At 36.7% G+C, this 15,842-nt stretch overlaps 1 pseudogene; it reads right to left on the bottom strand.

The window, feature by feature from the left end:
- Window positions 1-10,545, bottom strand: part of LOC144455860 (olfactory receptor 2F1-like) — an 88,161-nt pseudogene extending 77,616 nt beyond the window's left edge.
- Between the last annotated feature and the right edge of the window lie 5,297 nt (window positions 10,546-15,842).

The following is a 15,842-nucleotide window of genomic DNA, read 5'->3' as shown; positions in this document are numbered from 1 at the left end:
ACAACTCCACCAACAATGCATTAGTGTTCCAATTATCCCACATCTTCTCCAACATTTATCATTTTCCTGTTTTGTCATGTTGGCCAATCTGGTAGGTGTGATGTGGTACCTCAGAGTTGTTTTGATTTGCATTTCTCTAATCAATAATGATTTAGAGCATTTTTTCATATGACTATAGATGGCATTAATTTCTTCACCTGAGAACTATCTGTTCATATCCTTTGACCATTTATCAATTGGGAATGGCTTGTGTCTTATAAATTTGTCTTAATTCTCATATATTTTAGAAATGAGGCCTTTATCAGAGAGACTGGTTGTAAAAATTCATTTCCAATTTTCTACCTTCCTTCTAATCTTAGTTGCATTGGCTTTGTTTGTGCAAAAACTTTTCAATTTAATGTAATCAAAATTATCCATTTTGCTTTTGTAATGTTCTCTATCTCCTGTTTGGTCATGAATTCTTCTGTTCTCCATAGATCTGATAGGTAAACTATTCCTTGTTCTCCCAGTTTGCTTATAGTATCAGCCTTTATATCTAATCATGAACCCATTTTGACTTTATTTTGGTATATGGTGTGAGATTTGGGTCTATGCCTAGTTTCTGCCATACTCTTTTCCAGTTTTCCCAGCAGTTTTTTTCAAAGAGTGGGTTCTTATCCCAGAAGCTGGGGTCTTTGGGTTTATCAAATAATAGATTACTATAGTCATTGACTACTGTGTCTTGTGTATTTAACCTATTCCACTGATGCACCACTCTCTTTCATATCAAGTACCAAGCAGTTTTGATGATTGCTGCTTTATAATACAATTTAAGATCTGGAATTGCTAGGCCACCTTCCCCTGCATTTCTTTTCATTAGTTCCTTGATATTCTGGACCTTTTGTTCTTCCAAATGAATCTTGTTATTATTTTTTCTAACTCTATAAAATAATTTTTTGGTAGTTTGATTGGTATGGCACTGAATAAGTAAATTTAGCTTAGGTAATTGTCATTTTTATTATATTAGCTGGCCTACCCATGAGCAACTGATTTTTTCCAATTATTTAGATCTGATTTTATTTGTGTGAAAAGTGTTTTGTAATTGTTATCATAGAGTTCCTGGGTTTGTTTTGGGAGGTAGACTCCTAAATATTTTATAATGTCTACAGTAAGTTTAAATGGAATTTCTTTTTCTATCTCTTGCTGTTGGGCTTTGTTGGTAATATATAGAAATGCTGATGATTTATGTGGGTTTATTTTATAGCCTGCAACTTTGCTAAAGTTGTTTATTATTTCAAGTAGTTTTTTACTTGATTCTCTAGGATTCTCTAAGTATATCATCATGTCATCTGCAAAGAGTGATAGCTTTGTTTCTTCTTTGCCTATTCTAATACCTTCAATTTCTTTTTCTTCTTATTATTGCTAAAGCTAAATTTCCAGTACAATATTGAATAACAGTGGTGATAATGGACATCCTTGTTTCACCCCCGATCTTATTGGAAATGCTTCTAGCTTGTCCCCATTACATATAATGCTTGCTGAAGGTTTTAGATAGATGCTATTTATTATTTTAAGGAAGACTCCATTTATACCTATGCTTTCTAGTGTTTTAATAGGAATGGGTGTTGTATTTTGTCAAAAGCTTTTTCTGCATCTATTGAGATGATCATGTGGTTTCTGTTGGTTTTGGTGTTGATATGCTCAATGATGCTGATAGTTTTCCTAATATTGAACCAACCCTGCATTCCTGGTATAAATCCTACCTGGTCATAGTGTATTATTCTTGTGATAAGTTGCTGTAATCTATTTGCTAGTATTTTGTTTAAATTTTTGCATCTATATTCATTAGAGAAATTGGTCTATAATTTTCTTTCTCTGTTTTGACTCTTCCTGGTTTAGGTATCAGCACCATATTTGTATCATAAAAAGAATTTGGTAAGACTCCTTCTTCACCTATTTTCCCAAATAGTCTATATAGTATTGGAATTAATTGTTCTTTAAATGTTTGATAGAATTCACATGTAAATCCATCTGGCCCTGGAGTTTTTTCCTAGGGAGTTCATCAATGGCTTGTTCAATTTCTTTTTCTGAGATGGGGTTATTTAAGTATTTTACTTCCTCTTCTGTTAATCTGGGCAATTTTATTTTTGTAAATATGTATCCATTTCACTAAGATTGTCAAATTTGTTGGCATATAGTTGGGCAAAATAATTCCTAATTATTGTTTTAATTTCCTCTTCCTTGGTGGTAGCTTCACCCTTTTCATTCTTGATACTAGTAATTTGGTTTTCTTCTTTTTTTTAAATTAAATTAACCAAAGGTTTATCTATTTTATTGGTTTTTTTCATAAAACCAGCTCTTAGTTTTATTTATTAGTTCAATAGTTTTCTTAATTTCAATTTTCTTAATTTTTCCTTTGGTTTTCAATATTTCTAATTTGGTGTTTAATTGAGGATTTTTAATTTGTTCTTTTTCTATTTTTTTTAATTGTATGCCCAATTCATTGATCTCTTTTTCTATTTCAATTACTTGAGTTTTAAACTCTTTGTCAAGTAGAGGTCTGCTTCCAGTGTGGAGAATGTTCTGTCCCAAGCTTCAGGGGTGTTGTGCAGCTGTTTTTGGAGATACTTCTAAGGACCTGCAAATTTTCAGTTCTTCCAAGGTGTTAAGATAAGGGCGAGTGTTTACTCCTTTCCTGGCCTCTGTTCTGGTCTATGAGTGATCACAAGCACTCTTTTCTGCCTTGGAAATGGGTGGAGGATTTTCTCTGCATCACCACTACAAGGTTTACCATGCCAGTACCCTTCCTCGCCCCAGGACCACAACCTAGAAATGTGATCCAGATCCAAGCATGGATAAAGCAAGAGAATCCTGCACCAGCAAGAAGGTCCCTGTAATCCCCCTCTGATCAGCCACTGAATTCCCCCTCTGTCTGCAGGCTAGAAGCTCAGGAAGCAGCCACCCCTTCCCACCCTCCACCACAGACATAGACCTTTCCTATTGACCTTCTAAGTTGTCTTGGGGGTTCATGGGTTGAGAAGTCTGGAAACCACCACAGCTGCCTGTGATTCAGTCCTCTGAGGGCTGCTCCAGGTTTGCTGAGGCCTGCGCACCCAAGGCGTTCCTCTCCAAGCTGGGAGTAATATACCTTTCCAATCAACCATCCAGGTTGTTTTGAGCTGGAAATTTGTTTCACTCTGCCTTTTTGTGGGTTTTGCTGCTTTAGAATTTGTTTAGAGCCATTTTTTACAAATATTTGGAGGGGTTTGAGGGACAGCTCAAACAAGTCACTGCTTTTAATCAGCTATCTTCACTTTGGTGCAGTCTTTCTTTATCATGAAAAGGTTGACTAGGTCAGGGATTCTTAACTTGGGGTCTGTTGTTGAGGGTAGAATTGGGAGAGTGGTTCAGGTGTGAAAGAATTCACTTAGACCTCTCTTTTAGCCATTGGGACCTTTATTACATGAAAGCACACACTGACCTTTTACTATAGCCATGGAGCTGAGTAAAAGGTACTGATATTTGAGGGGGCTAGGCTTATATAGACAGAAAGTTATACAGCTTATATGTTTTTAGGATCTTGTGATGGTTAAAGATTAAGGATGGGAAAGTTTTTAGGATTTTGTGATTGTTAAAGATTAAGTACAGGGCAGGGGACATAGATTAAAGATCAGAGACAAGGAGGTCACAGGATATTGGATACAAAAGCAATTCTTCTGGTACAAGTTAAAGAGAAGTTTCATGGTATTTCAAGATGAGAAGAAAAGGACTTCAGTTTGCTCTCAAATTACAGGATGAGATATAGAATGAGTCCCCCTCAGGAGGGGCCTCACAAAGACTGGAAAAGCAACTCTTATTATTCTTTTTAAGCCTTAGGGCACCATATGCTGTATTCACATCACTGTGAAGTTAAAAAATCTGTACGTATTTTTAGATAAATGGTTTCCTTTATAATCCTACATATTTTATTTTATTCATTTAAAACATTCTTCTGAGAAGACGTCCATAAACTTCCCCAGACTCCAAAGGGGACCAGGACCCAAAGAAAGTTTAAAAAAAAGTTTTCTGAACTGATTTCTAGCTGTATATTTGTATGACTTTGTGTGGCAGCTGATCTGGAACATTAAAATTATTAGAGGCTATTTCTTACCATTCCCCATCAAGAAGTAGTTTAAATAAATGGCTAAAGCAGGGGTTCATGACTATATTTTGGTCACAGACTTCACTGGCTGTTCAGTTAAGTCTACATTCCCTGTTTCAGAATAATGTTTTTAAATGCAGGAAATGAATCACACATGATTACAAAGGAAGCCACTTGTTCTGAAATACAATTATAGAAAAACAACATCGTATATTTTTACAAGAACTCAGGTTAAGAACTCATGTGAAGTGAAAGAGAAGACTCAACTTCTTTAGAAAATGGGGCCTGTGCCAAGGGAGAAAGACCTGCACTAAGGGTAAGTGTGCTTTTCAACAATTTCTGCTGCCCTTCTTTCTTAGTCTGTTTCCTTCTCCCAGTAACTGATGACTCTTTGGGGCCATGATTGAAACAATCTTTTTTTGTTTGTTTGTTTGTTTTTGTTTTGTTTAACACAGCAGCCCAAGAGCAAATTCTAAGGGTCTAGAGTTGTTGAGGCCTCTAGTGAAAGCAAGAAAAATGTTGCTATTATACTTCCAGGACAATCTGATTTAAGTAAAAAGGTGTGGTGAGTATTTGAAGCTTAGGAGGTCAATTCAGGTGGAGAGACAAAGCAAGCAAGGGCAATGGTCAGGGCTACCTCTCTTCCCACCACCTAGTGGCCCATGAGTTTCTTCTTCCTCATGTAAAAGTTTCCAGAGTAGAGAGATTTTGTCCACTCAAGCCTTTTGTATGCACACAGTTCAGAACTGCCAGCTAATCAAAAGATTTTTTTTAAAATCAGCATTAAATTAGCTCATGCAAGCCCTGATGTGCTTATGGATAAGGAAAGGGCCCTCCATCACCCATTTCCAGAAGCAACCTCTCCAAAACTTTCCACATGGGTTATCAAGAGGCAGAATATATTGCATGTGCTCTAAGGACTTAAGTACTAAACTTTATCAACAAGTCTTCTCATTGTACCAGTAATATTACAAATTATATAGGTCTTTATAATTTACTGTTAGTTTTCCACATAAAATTAAAGATAGATGGGCTTCCATATTGCCTAGTTTTCATCTCTACCTCCTTCTCCCACTCCCGACACTCTGTATCCTGAATAAACCCTTTGTCCAAATTTTGTTTCTTGAGTCAGTTGGGCCAACCTCTTTGATTTCTAGTTAAGTTTCATTGATGAGTAGTGGGTGTTCTTCACTTTTCTTCCTGATGACTTTATGGAAAATTGAGCATCCCCTGCCTGCTTCTGGCTATGTATGACTCATCTTTGGTTTGAGTTCCCTAACTAGTTGAGGAGCTAGAACTTTGGGAATATGCTAAAGGGATGTCCTTACCTCCCAGTGTTATTCTTTTTTTCTTAAAATTTTTATTTAAATGCCATTTTAAAGCCTTATGTTCTGTCTAAGATAGAAATTCTTTGAAAAATCAATTTAAGAAAATCTTGGTTAGAACATTTTTTATGGAAGGCAAGCTGTAAGAAGCTTAGGTTGCTAGAGGCAATGCCAGATATTCAAAGAGGCTATTGTAAGTAAATTTCAACAGACAGTTGTTGTTGTTTTTATTTTTTACTGGGAGGGAGGAAGTTTATAGAATCTTCTTTGATTTAGAGATGAAGGTACCTTAGAAGCTATTTACACATGAAGAAAATGAAACCTAGAGAAATGAAATTACTCCAAAGTTATGTGGGTAACTTGAATTCAGGTCTTTTGAGCAAATCAAGGCTCTTTCCCCTAGACCACTGGTTCCAACTCTTTTGTTTTTTGACCTTCTTTCAACAATAACAGCAGATGTTTATGAATCTCAAGATAATATAATATTATTATTACTTATAATAACTAAAATGATATCCTTTGTCTTCAAAAGCTCAAAATTAAAATTTATATTATATAAACTAAAAATATAAAATTGAGCACTAAATGTAAAATTATAAAACCATGATTATGAAACAAAATATTTTATGTGGGTATTCTCTAAGAATTAAAAGAAGATATTCAATAAGATTTCATATGCTTAATATGATCTATAACAATTCAGATTAAATTTCTTTATATTTTTGTTGAATAAAAATAACATTTTTAGTGTAATAACTGACACTTTGAAGATATTTAGCATAATGTAACAATCATATATGAACTTGATTTAGGTTTTGGACTTTCTTTATTTGAACAAAGTTTAGTAATATTTGGCTCACTATGAGACAACCACAATTTTAATCTGGTTCTGCTTTGATTTTATTTTTTGTTTTGAATTATAATAACAATGAAGTGAAAATGCTTGCTCAATATGTGATAGAAAATGGTAGGAAATTTCACAAGCTCATTTGCTGAGTGATGACAATTTATTTTATTTTAGCCAAGACAGTTTTGAATAATTGTAGTCTAAAATTCATTGTTATATCAACACAATTTTCTTTTTCATCTATTATCAATTCATTAGCCAGAGACATAAAAGACATATCATATAGGTTACAAATCCAATTTAATTTTCTGGAATAATTAGGAAAAATTTTTATTCAAAGTAACTTTTTAAAATTTCAGATGAAAGCTGATGTCTTTTTTGATAGGCTGATGCAAAAGCAGTTCATTTTCTAATAAGGAATTATGTAATATCACAAAGCACTCAGTATTGTTCTCAGTATTGTGGTTCAAAATTTTTGTTTCTCAATCATACTTTTTACTTTATCTTGGATATTTAACATACTTATATTCTTAACCTATAATGGTGTATTGAGTTAATTACTTTTTGAAGCAATGTGTGCTAAATACTTCAATTCTTTTCTCAATTTAATTAGATAAATAAAATCTTGCCCACAGGGAAGGGATCTAATATCTGAGTGTGTTTGAAGTGTATTATGTTTGATACACATCTCTCTGCATAAAATAGTAAACAATAAAGCGTTAGTCTTGATTGTATTAAATTAATTCTTTTGAAAGCATTATCTAACACATTTTAAAATTGTGCATTCTCTCTGATGTTGAAATGTGGTTGTTTATATTGCAGTGTGTCCATGTTATATTCATGTTAATTTTTTTTAACATGCCAGATAACATCCTCAAGTTTCCCAGCACTGATTTTGCTTCATCTGTGTAAATTCCACAAGAGGACCTTTTGATTTGTTTTCCTTCAAATTAATTAGTATGAACTAATTAGGTTAAAAATATCCTCCCCAGTTGTATGTCATGTTACCTGATGATGACACAGCACATTCTCTTATACTTTACTATCTTGCAGCTATCATACAAATACATCATGTCTATTCCTTTGTAAGCCACTAGTAGTTTCTCTTTCTTGACACAGTTGCAAAAACACTTACTTGACACACAATAAACATGAAACTTTAAAAGGGAAATTGTTTCTAAAACAAACATTGAGAAATTTAGTTGATAAATATGTATTGAGTGTTCACTATGTGTTAGGCATTGTGCTAAGTGCTCCAAAGGAAGGCAAAAGACAACTCTTCCTCTCAAGGAACTCACAGTCTAATGATGGAGACAACATGAAAACAACTATGTACAAAAGCTATGAATAGGCAAAATTGGAAATGATCAACAAAAGAAAGACTCTAGAATTGAGGGGGATCTGGAAAGCTTTCCTGTAAAAAGTGAGATTTTATTTGAAATCAAAGGAAACCAGGAGGTAGAGATGAGAAGAGACAGAATTCCAGGCAAGCAGAGCAGGTAGTGAAAATGTCTGGGGTCTGGATATAGACTGCCTTATTCAAGGAACACTAGCAAGAAAGCCAGTGTCCTGGTATTACAGAGCATGGAGAGAAGTGTGAAGTATAAGAAATTCATCAAAGTGTGTGTATTTGGGGGACAAGTTATAAAGGGCTTTGAATGCCAAACAGAGGATTGTATTTGATCCTGGAGGTGATAGAGAGGCACTGGAGTTTATTGAGGTGTGTGTGTATGTGTGTGTGTGTGTGTGTGTGTGTGTGTGTGTGTGTGTGTGTGTGTATGATGTGGTCATACCTGAGCTTCAGGAAGATAACTTTGACAGATGAGTGGATGATGGACTGGGATGAGAAGAGAGTTGTAGCAAGGAGTCCAACCAGCAGGGTATTTCTATAGTCCAAGCATAGGGTGATGAGGGCCTGCCACAGGGTGGTGGCAATGTGAAAGCACAGAGGAAGGCATATGAGAAAGATGTGGTAATGGTAAAATCAATATCCCTTAGCAATAGACTGGATATGGGAGAGTAAAAGAAAGACTGAGGAGGTGAAGATGCCAACTAAGTTATATGCCTGGGTGGCTGGAAGAATGGCAACAGCCCTAACAATAATGGCAAAATTGTGAAAAGCAGAAGAACTAGTGGGAAAAATAAGTTCAGTTTTAAATGTGTTGCATTAAAGATGTCTATAGGATATCCAGTTCAAGATGTCTAGTAGATAACTGATGATGAGATTTTGGAGATTAGGAAAATAAAGCTGGATAAGGAGATATGATTATCACCAGCATAGGGATGATATTTGAAACCATGAAAGCTAATGAGGTCATCTAGTGAAATAGTACAGAGAGAGAAGAGAAGGTGCCCAAGACAGAGTCTTGTGGGACACTCACAGTTAATGGGTATGATCTGGATGAAGATCCAGTAAAAGAGACTGAGAAGGAATAGTGAGGAAATAGTGTCAGGAAAACCTAGAAAGAAGAGAGTATCAAGGAGAAGAGACTGACAGTGTCTTAGGCTGCAGAGGGGTCTCAAAGGAGGAGGATTAAGAAAAGGCCATTGTATCTGGCAATTAACAGATCATAAGTAACTTTGGAGAGAATAGTTTTGTTTGAATGATAAGGCTGCAAGCCAGACTGTGGAGAGTTAAGAAGACAGTGTGAAGAAGGAGATGGAGACACCCATTGGAGATAGTCTTCTCAAGCAGTTTAGCCTAAAAGAGAGGAGAGAAATGGGATGATAGCTAGAGGGAATGGTTGGATTAATTTTGTTTTTTTGAGGATATTTGTATAGATCTTGTATTTATGTAGTTATTGTGTTAGAATTATTAGAATGTGAGCTCCTTGGAAGCAGGGTCTATTTTTTTATGTTATTTGCATCCCCAGAGCTTAATGGGTACCTGACATATAATAAGTTTTTAATAAAAGTTCATTTATTCACTGACTTGATAATGAACTCTCTTATCCATCTTGTTAGCCATCTCTCCCAACATTGTATTACCTGCAAATTTTCTGACCATGCTATCACTGATAAAAATGTTAGACAAACAGGGCCAAGTACGGACCCATGGGGTGCTCTACTGGACATCTCTGGTTACATTGACATTTATTCATCATGGGGCTATTCATCCATTTCTTCTTTTTTTTTTAATGTTTTTTTTTCCATATGCTTTTGAGTTGAAAATTTTTCTCCCTTTTCCTCCCCCCCCAAGACGACACACAATCTGACATAGGCTTTACATTTACATACCCATTAAACATATTTTCACATTAGAGAAGTTGTAAGTAAAAATTAAAACCAATAGGAGGAATATTCATCCATTTCTGAATCCATCTAACTGTACTATAATCTAGTCCAAATTTCTCCATGTTCTCCATAAGCCCAGTAAAGATACTTTATCACATTCTTTTCTAGAATCTAGGAAGATGATATCTATAGCATTACTATCATCTACCAGTTTGGTAAATCTGTCAAAAAGGGAAATAGCTTAGTTTGGAAAAGTTTGTTGTTGAAGTTATGCTGGCTCTTGGTTGGATTAGATCAGTGATGTCAAACTCAAATAGAAATGGGGGCCATTAAACTGTAGATAGAGATCCTTGCAAAATCATATAGTAACATTGTCTATGTTTCATTGTGTTTTTATTTGTTTTGTTAAACTTCTCCTTACTATATTTTAATCTGTTTGGGTGGTACTCAGGAGTGTTGTGGGCTGCATGTGGTAGTTTCACCTTTGCCAGGGTCTCACAGGCCACTTGGTTCAAGATATTTTGTCTACATGTGTGGAGCTTCATTGTGACTGCTACCTCCACTGCTGAATTGGACAGGCCAATGAACTAGGCTATGGCTAGGTCCACAAACATATATTTGATGGGGCATGACCATGACATATTGCAAGGGGTCATAGACTGCCACATAGTGGTCATAAACCATTCCTTCCAACAGTAGAAAATCTACTCAATGCCCAAGAGAAGAAGAGCTCGAGTGTATATTGATTTTTTCTCCATGAGATGCTGTCCATGTCAGCATTACTGAGACCCCTCTGGCTGTATAGCAGATGTCAGTGACTGAGAGGTTGCAGAGGAAGAAGTATATGGGTGAGTGTAGTTAAGCATCCAGGCAGATCAAAAAGATGCTCCGCTTGTTGCCCAGGAAGTCAGCAAATAGGTGGTCATAAACAGTACAGAGAGCCCAACTTGTGTTTGTGGGTCTGTGGAGAGTCCCAACAATATGAACTCTTTGACCCAGGTTATGTTATCATCTCTCATCAAGTAGAGAAGGCCAGTCAAATGCCATTCAGGTTAGCATTTGGGGCTTCTGCTTGATTCTAATGCATTTGATATGACTCTATTCTGGGTACTACCTCAAGATTATTGACCTGGGTTTTGAAGGGTGAGCTCTTGGTTGACCCCACCAATGATAATCCTTGAATGATGAAAGTGGCCCCACTTTGAACCTACTAACTGTAGTTATCTGTCTAGCTCTTCAAACTATACTATTAGGAAAATATTGACATTAGTTTGATTATTTAAAGAAGCAATTAATAAAAGATCAATGCACTAATATTTCACTTGTACTGTCAAAATTTGGATTGTTTTTTCACAGATGAAGTTAGTGATGTGAGAAAGTATAAGGTTTTAGGCATTATATTAGCCTAGACTTTCTAGGCTTCCAGTGTGGGGGCCATTTCTCTCACTGATGAGATCTGGAGGCCTCTAGACAGAATACCTCTATCTTTGTTTCTCTCCTTGTTCATCAGGCCCCCTAGGGAAAATAAAACATTTAACTATGACACCAGCATTTCTTAATTAACATCCTTTCTAAAATGTGGTGCCCAGAACTCAATATGACCCTTGAGCTGTTATCTGACCATTACAAAGGCATAGTCCTATAGTCCTATAGTCAGGAAGGCCTGAATTCAAGTCCTTCCTTTGATGTACACTAAATATGATTTCATTGCTCCAGGTAATTAGTTTTCTAAGATTCCAAACTTTTGACCAATTGCCTATTTACATCCTTGAAATTGATTTTCACACTAGGAATTCTCCACAATGATCAAATCTCATAGGCCTGTGTTTTATTAAAAAGAAGAAAAAAGCAAACAAAAAGTTATTCTCAGTGCTTTAGGGCCAGTAAAATGACTTGTGCTTAGTAATTACTTCATCAATGCTTCTTCAATTGTAGTGATGTTCTAGGTTACACAGTGATCTTGTCCAGCCTGATACACTGAATTACAGTGACTCTGAGGTATTTAATTCTCATATTTTGTCTTTCCCTATTTTTTTAGCTTTCTTAGTTTTGAATCAGTTATTTTTTGACATATCTAAAACTAGAAAAAAATAGAATAGGCAAAATGGTTGATTTATAGAAGTCATAGAACCAAACCAAACTGAAATTTAAAAAAATCAACAGAATACAATTTGAGTGTGTGTGTGTGTGTGTGTGTGTGTGTGTGTTTTCATGGCTGGTAACTTCTACAAGGCTAGAAGTTACCTGAAGGTGGTTATTCTCTCTTGATACCTTCTTCTTCCTCCTTTTCCCCCTCAGTTTTCCCAGAATTACTTTTCTACACCCACAGTGTTCTTTCCTCTAAATTCTCATTGGAATTAACAGTCTGAAAACATTTTATCTAAGCTTTCAATTGTGCTCCAGATTCCTGACCCAACAAACATTTTTCTATGTCTGCTTTTCTTCACATGCCCTGCTCCTGTAGGAGCCCTTTGAGCATTAGGGAAAGAGAAACTTGTCATCCTTATTACTCCACCTGGGAGTGGGTGATGGCAGCTGTTGGTGGAGGGTAAGAGTAGACTGGGCCTCTATGGCAGGGTTGTCCTCTATAAGACAAGGCCTGGAAGGAAATTCTTGTGGTCATACTCATGTGCAATAAGTAGGGAGAAGGCAGAGCACATATTTATAATACTTAACTCTTGGGCCTCTGAATGCTATAACAACAACAACAACAAGAAACAACAATGAACAACAACAGCAAGAACAACAACAATGACAGCCAGCATTTATAGAGCCCTTTTAACTCTCAACACAATTCTAGGAGGTGGAGTTGAGATAGAGGAGAAAAGGCAAAAAATTACCTGAGCTCTCCCCAATTTCTGTCCAAACAACTTTAAATCATGTTTCAAAATGAATTCTGGAGCCATAAAACCCAGAAAAGGATGGGATGAAACAATTTTCCAACCCAAGATAACTTAGAAGGACTTCAGGAAAGGTCTGCCTCACTTAGCTTAAAAAGGATTGCAGCCCAGAACAAGTGGTACCTGGGCAAGCCAGGGGAAACTCCTAAGCCCATCACAGATCAGCAAACTAGGCCTCACATTCTGGCTCAACAGGCCAGAGGCATAGTGGGCCAGCTGTGAGGCTTCCAGACCAGATGCAGCTGGTTAATGGTCAGATTTGGCGGTCCTGTAGGCCCTAACATAATTGGCTAGTTTAGGCTGGGTGACACCAGCACAGAAGGTGACCTCCTAGTCCCAGAGGCCCTGACATAGAAAGCCAGTGACCAGCACCCTGGCCCCTAGTGCAAGAAATGTGGGGCAGTGCCCTTTGTATTCCAGGAGCAGAGATCAACTTTGAAAGTCATAAAATAGCCTAGAAAAGGAGAATAAAAACAAAACAAAACAAAAAAGAGCCTTGACCACAGAGAGCTACTATGTTAATAGGAAGATCAAAACGCAAACAAAGACGAGGACTACAATGTCAAAATGCCTACAGGTGTAGCATCAAAGAGGAATATGAATTGGTCTCAGGCCCCAAGACTACTCATGGAACAGCTCAAAATGGATTTTAAAAATAAAGTGAGAGAGGGAGAAGATAAAGTGTAGAAAGAAATGAGAGTTATGTAAGAGAATCATGAAAAAAAGTCAACAGCTGGGAAAAATAAAATAACTCTTTAAAAATTAGAATTGGAAGAGCAGTTACAAAAACTAATTGAAGAAAATAATTCCTTGAAAATTAGAATTGGAAGACTTGCATTGGCTGATGCAAAGTGAAATGTATTGTGTACAAAATACCAGCAATAGTGTAAGATGATCAGCTGTGAACGACTTAGCTGTTCTCAGCAATACAATGATCCAAGACAACTCTGCAGGACTCACAGTAAAAAATGCTATCCATACCCAAAGTAAGAGCTGATATCATCTGACTACAGTTTGAAACATACTTTTTTTAAAACTTTTTTTTCTATTTTCTTTTACAACTTGATTATTATGGATATATTTTATATGACTACACATATATAACCTATATTGAACTGCTTGCCTTCTAAATGAGAAGGGAATGGGGAGGGAAGAAAGTAAAGAATTTAGAACTCAAAATTTTAAAACAAATGTTAAAATTGATTTTACATGTAACTGGGGGAAAATAAAAATCAAACAAAAAATTAGAATTGGGCAAGTGGAGGCTAAAGACTCTATGACTCATCAAGAGTCAATCAAACAAAAACAAAAGAATGAAAAAAATAGAAAAAATGTAAAATACCTCATTGGAAAAACAACTGACCTGGAAAATTGATCCAGGAGAGATCATTTAAGAATTATTGGACTACCTGAAACCCATGATAAAAAAAAATAGTCTGGGTAGAAAACTATCATGATATCCTAGAACCAGAGGGTAAAATAGTCATTGAACGAATCCACAAATCCCCTCCTGTAGATGTAGCTGGAGACCAATAGATGGCAGCTCATTGGTAGCAATTCAATGGAACCCCTTAGCAGGGATCAAGATGAAAGTGATAATAGATTAACAAGGTACCTCATCAGTGTGGAGGAAGCAGCACCCCTGATGATACCACCAAAGGATAATAGTTGCTTTGTGGGGGAACAAGGAACAGCAGCAGAAATATGAGTTACCCTGTTGACGCATCTTGTGCATCTTTTCTTTCATTGGAGAAATGGCAGCCCTGTGTATAGGATAATCTTTCTTGCCATTTATTTTGCTGTGCTGTCTAATTAAATGTCCTTTGTTTAAAATGAATGTAATCTCTGGTTGGTTGGTAATGTCATGAGATGTGATTTTGACTGGAGACTGACCCATAATGTGCCTAGAACCTGGCTTAGTTTCAGGATATACATATGTGAGTAGAGACACAAGGACTACCATTTGTCTCCTCCATACTTCCTCTTTATCCCCTTTATCATTTTCAATTTGTCCTTCATTCTCCCTTAACTCCTTTTCACTGGCTTCCATAGAGTGGGCTGTTTGTGCTGACAGACACTCTTCCACTTTGCTCTCTTGTTGTCATCTCACTATTCGTGTTATACCAGGCCTTCCTCTGGCCCATCCATCCTTTCTCCCAATTCCTGAATTGCTGATCTGAAGTATTATCATAGAACCCTAATGGGACAGAATTGTTGATTTAAAGTTGGAAGGGCCCTCAGAGATGAGGGAGTCCAAACCATTCATTGTACAGATGAGAAAATGGAAGCCCAGAGGTGTTGAGAAATGTAGTTATTGGCAGAGCCAGGATTTGAATCCAGACCTTCAGATTTCACATCCAGTATGCTTTCTATTGTACTGTATTCCTCCTCATTTTACTTATAGAGCAGAGTTGGTCCTGAGTAAAATGAAGCAGGGGAAGTCTGTGCCTTCATTCCATGTCACCTACCTTCCCCTTCTTCCTTTCAGTTACTCAAAACTTTTACAATTCTTATTCCCCACTTCACAGAGTACCTCCCCTCCCTACTCCTGCACCTAACTTCATGGGATACTTTTTGTCTGAGTAGAAATCTATCCTGTCTCTTTCCTTTTCTCTTCATAGAAACTCATCTTTCTTGTTTTACACTCCCCCAGGGCCTTGCTACTGACTGGAATCAGGAACAAATTAATTCCAAGGTGTTAATTAATGTTATTCTTGTGGGAAAAAATGGAGAGATGTGGGTTGAGTGATTGCACAATAAGGCAGATTCAGAACTGGTTGAATGGTAGGGCTCAAAAAGGTGCCATAAGTGGTTCAATGTCAATCCAACACCTACGAAGTGGGACTTGATACACTAGTCATAGAGAGCAAAATAGATGTGTGAATCCAGGGCATGAATGGACAACTAAGTATTTACATTATAGACAGGAGGATGTTTAATAGTGAGGGAGGGAGCAGTAGATAAGGGTGTCACTACAAGAATAGGAAAGGGGGATGATCTGGGAAGCCTTATACCTAAATTTATGGGAGGGAAGCAGAATGAGCAAGGATAAAGCCTGCATTTTTTTGTGGGAGAGGTTCTTGAAGGGTGCCAGGATCAGTAGCCTATATCCAGATATTTCCTTGACCCTGATTCTGGTCAGGGACAGACAAATCTAGGATAAACAAATAGAGACTGGGTTTGTTGAGTGATCTATGTCAGATTTGCATCCATAAAAGTGGTAGGATTCTTTTCTAATCTACATTAGGCATACATAGTGTCTTCCTGCTCCTCCACTTTCTCCTCTAGCTGGGCTCCTGCATAAAACTAAGAGAGCTACTGAATCCTTGGAGAATCTGGTCTGCTATCAAATATCTTCTAGGTAAGGTATCCTGGAGCATCTATCTGAGTGTCAGCAGATGCTCTGTAAAGAAAGA

The sequence above is a fragment of the Phascolarctos cinereus genome, unplaced genomic scaffold (genome assembly GCF_003287225.1).
Source record: "Phascolarctos cinereus isolate Bilbo 61053 unplaced genomic scaffold, phaCin_HiC Scaffold_1;HRSCAF=81, whole genome shotgun sequence".
Taxonomy (NCBI): domain Eukaryota; kingdom Metazoa; phylum Chordata; class Mammalia; order Diprotodontia; family Phascolarctidae; genus Phascolarctos; species Phascolarctos cinereus.
Note: the sequence above shows the minus strand (reverse complement) of the source record. Positions and strands in the feature narration are given on the sequence as shown.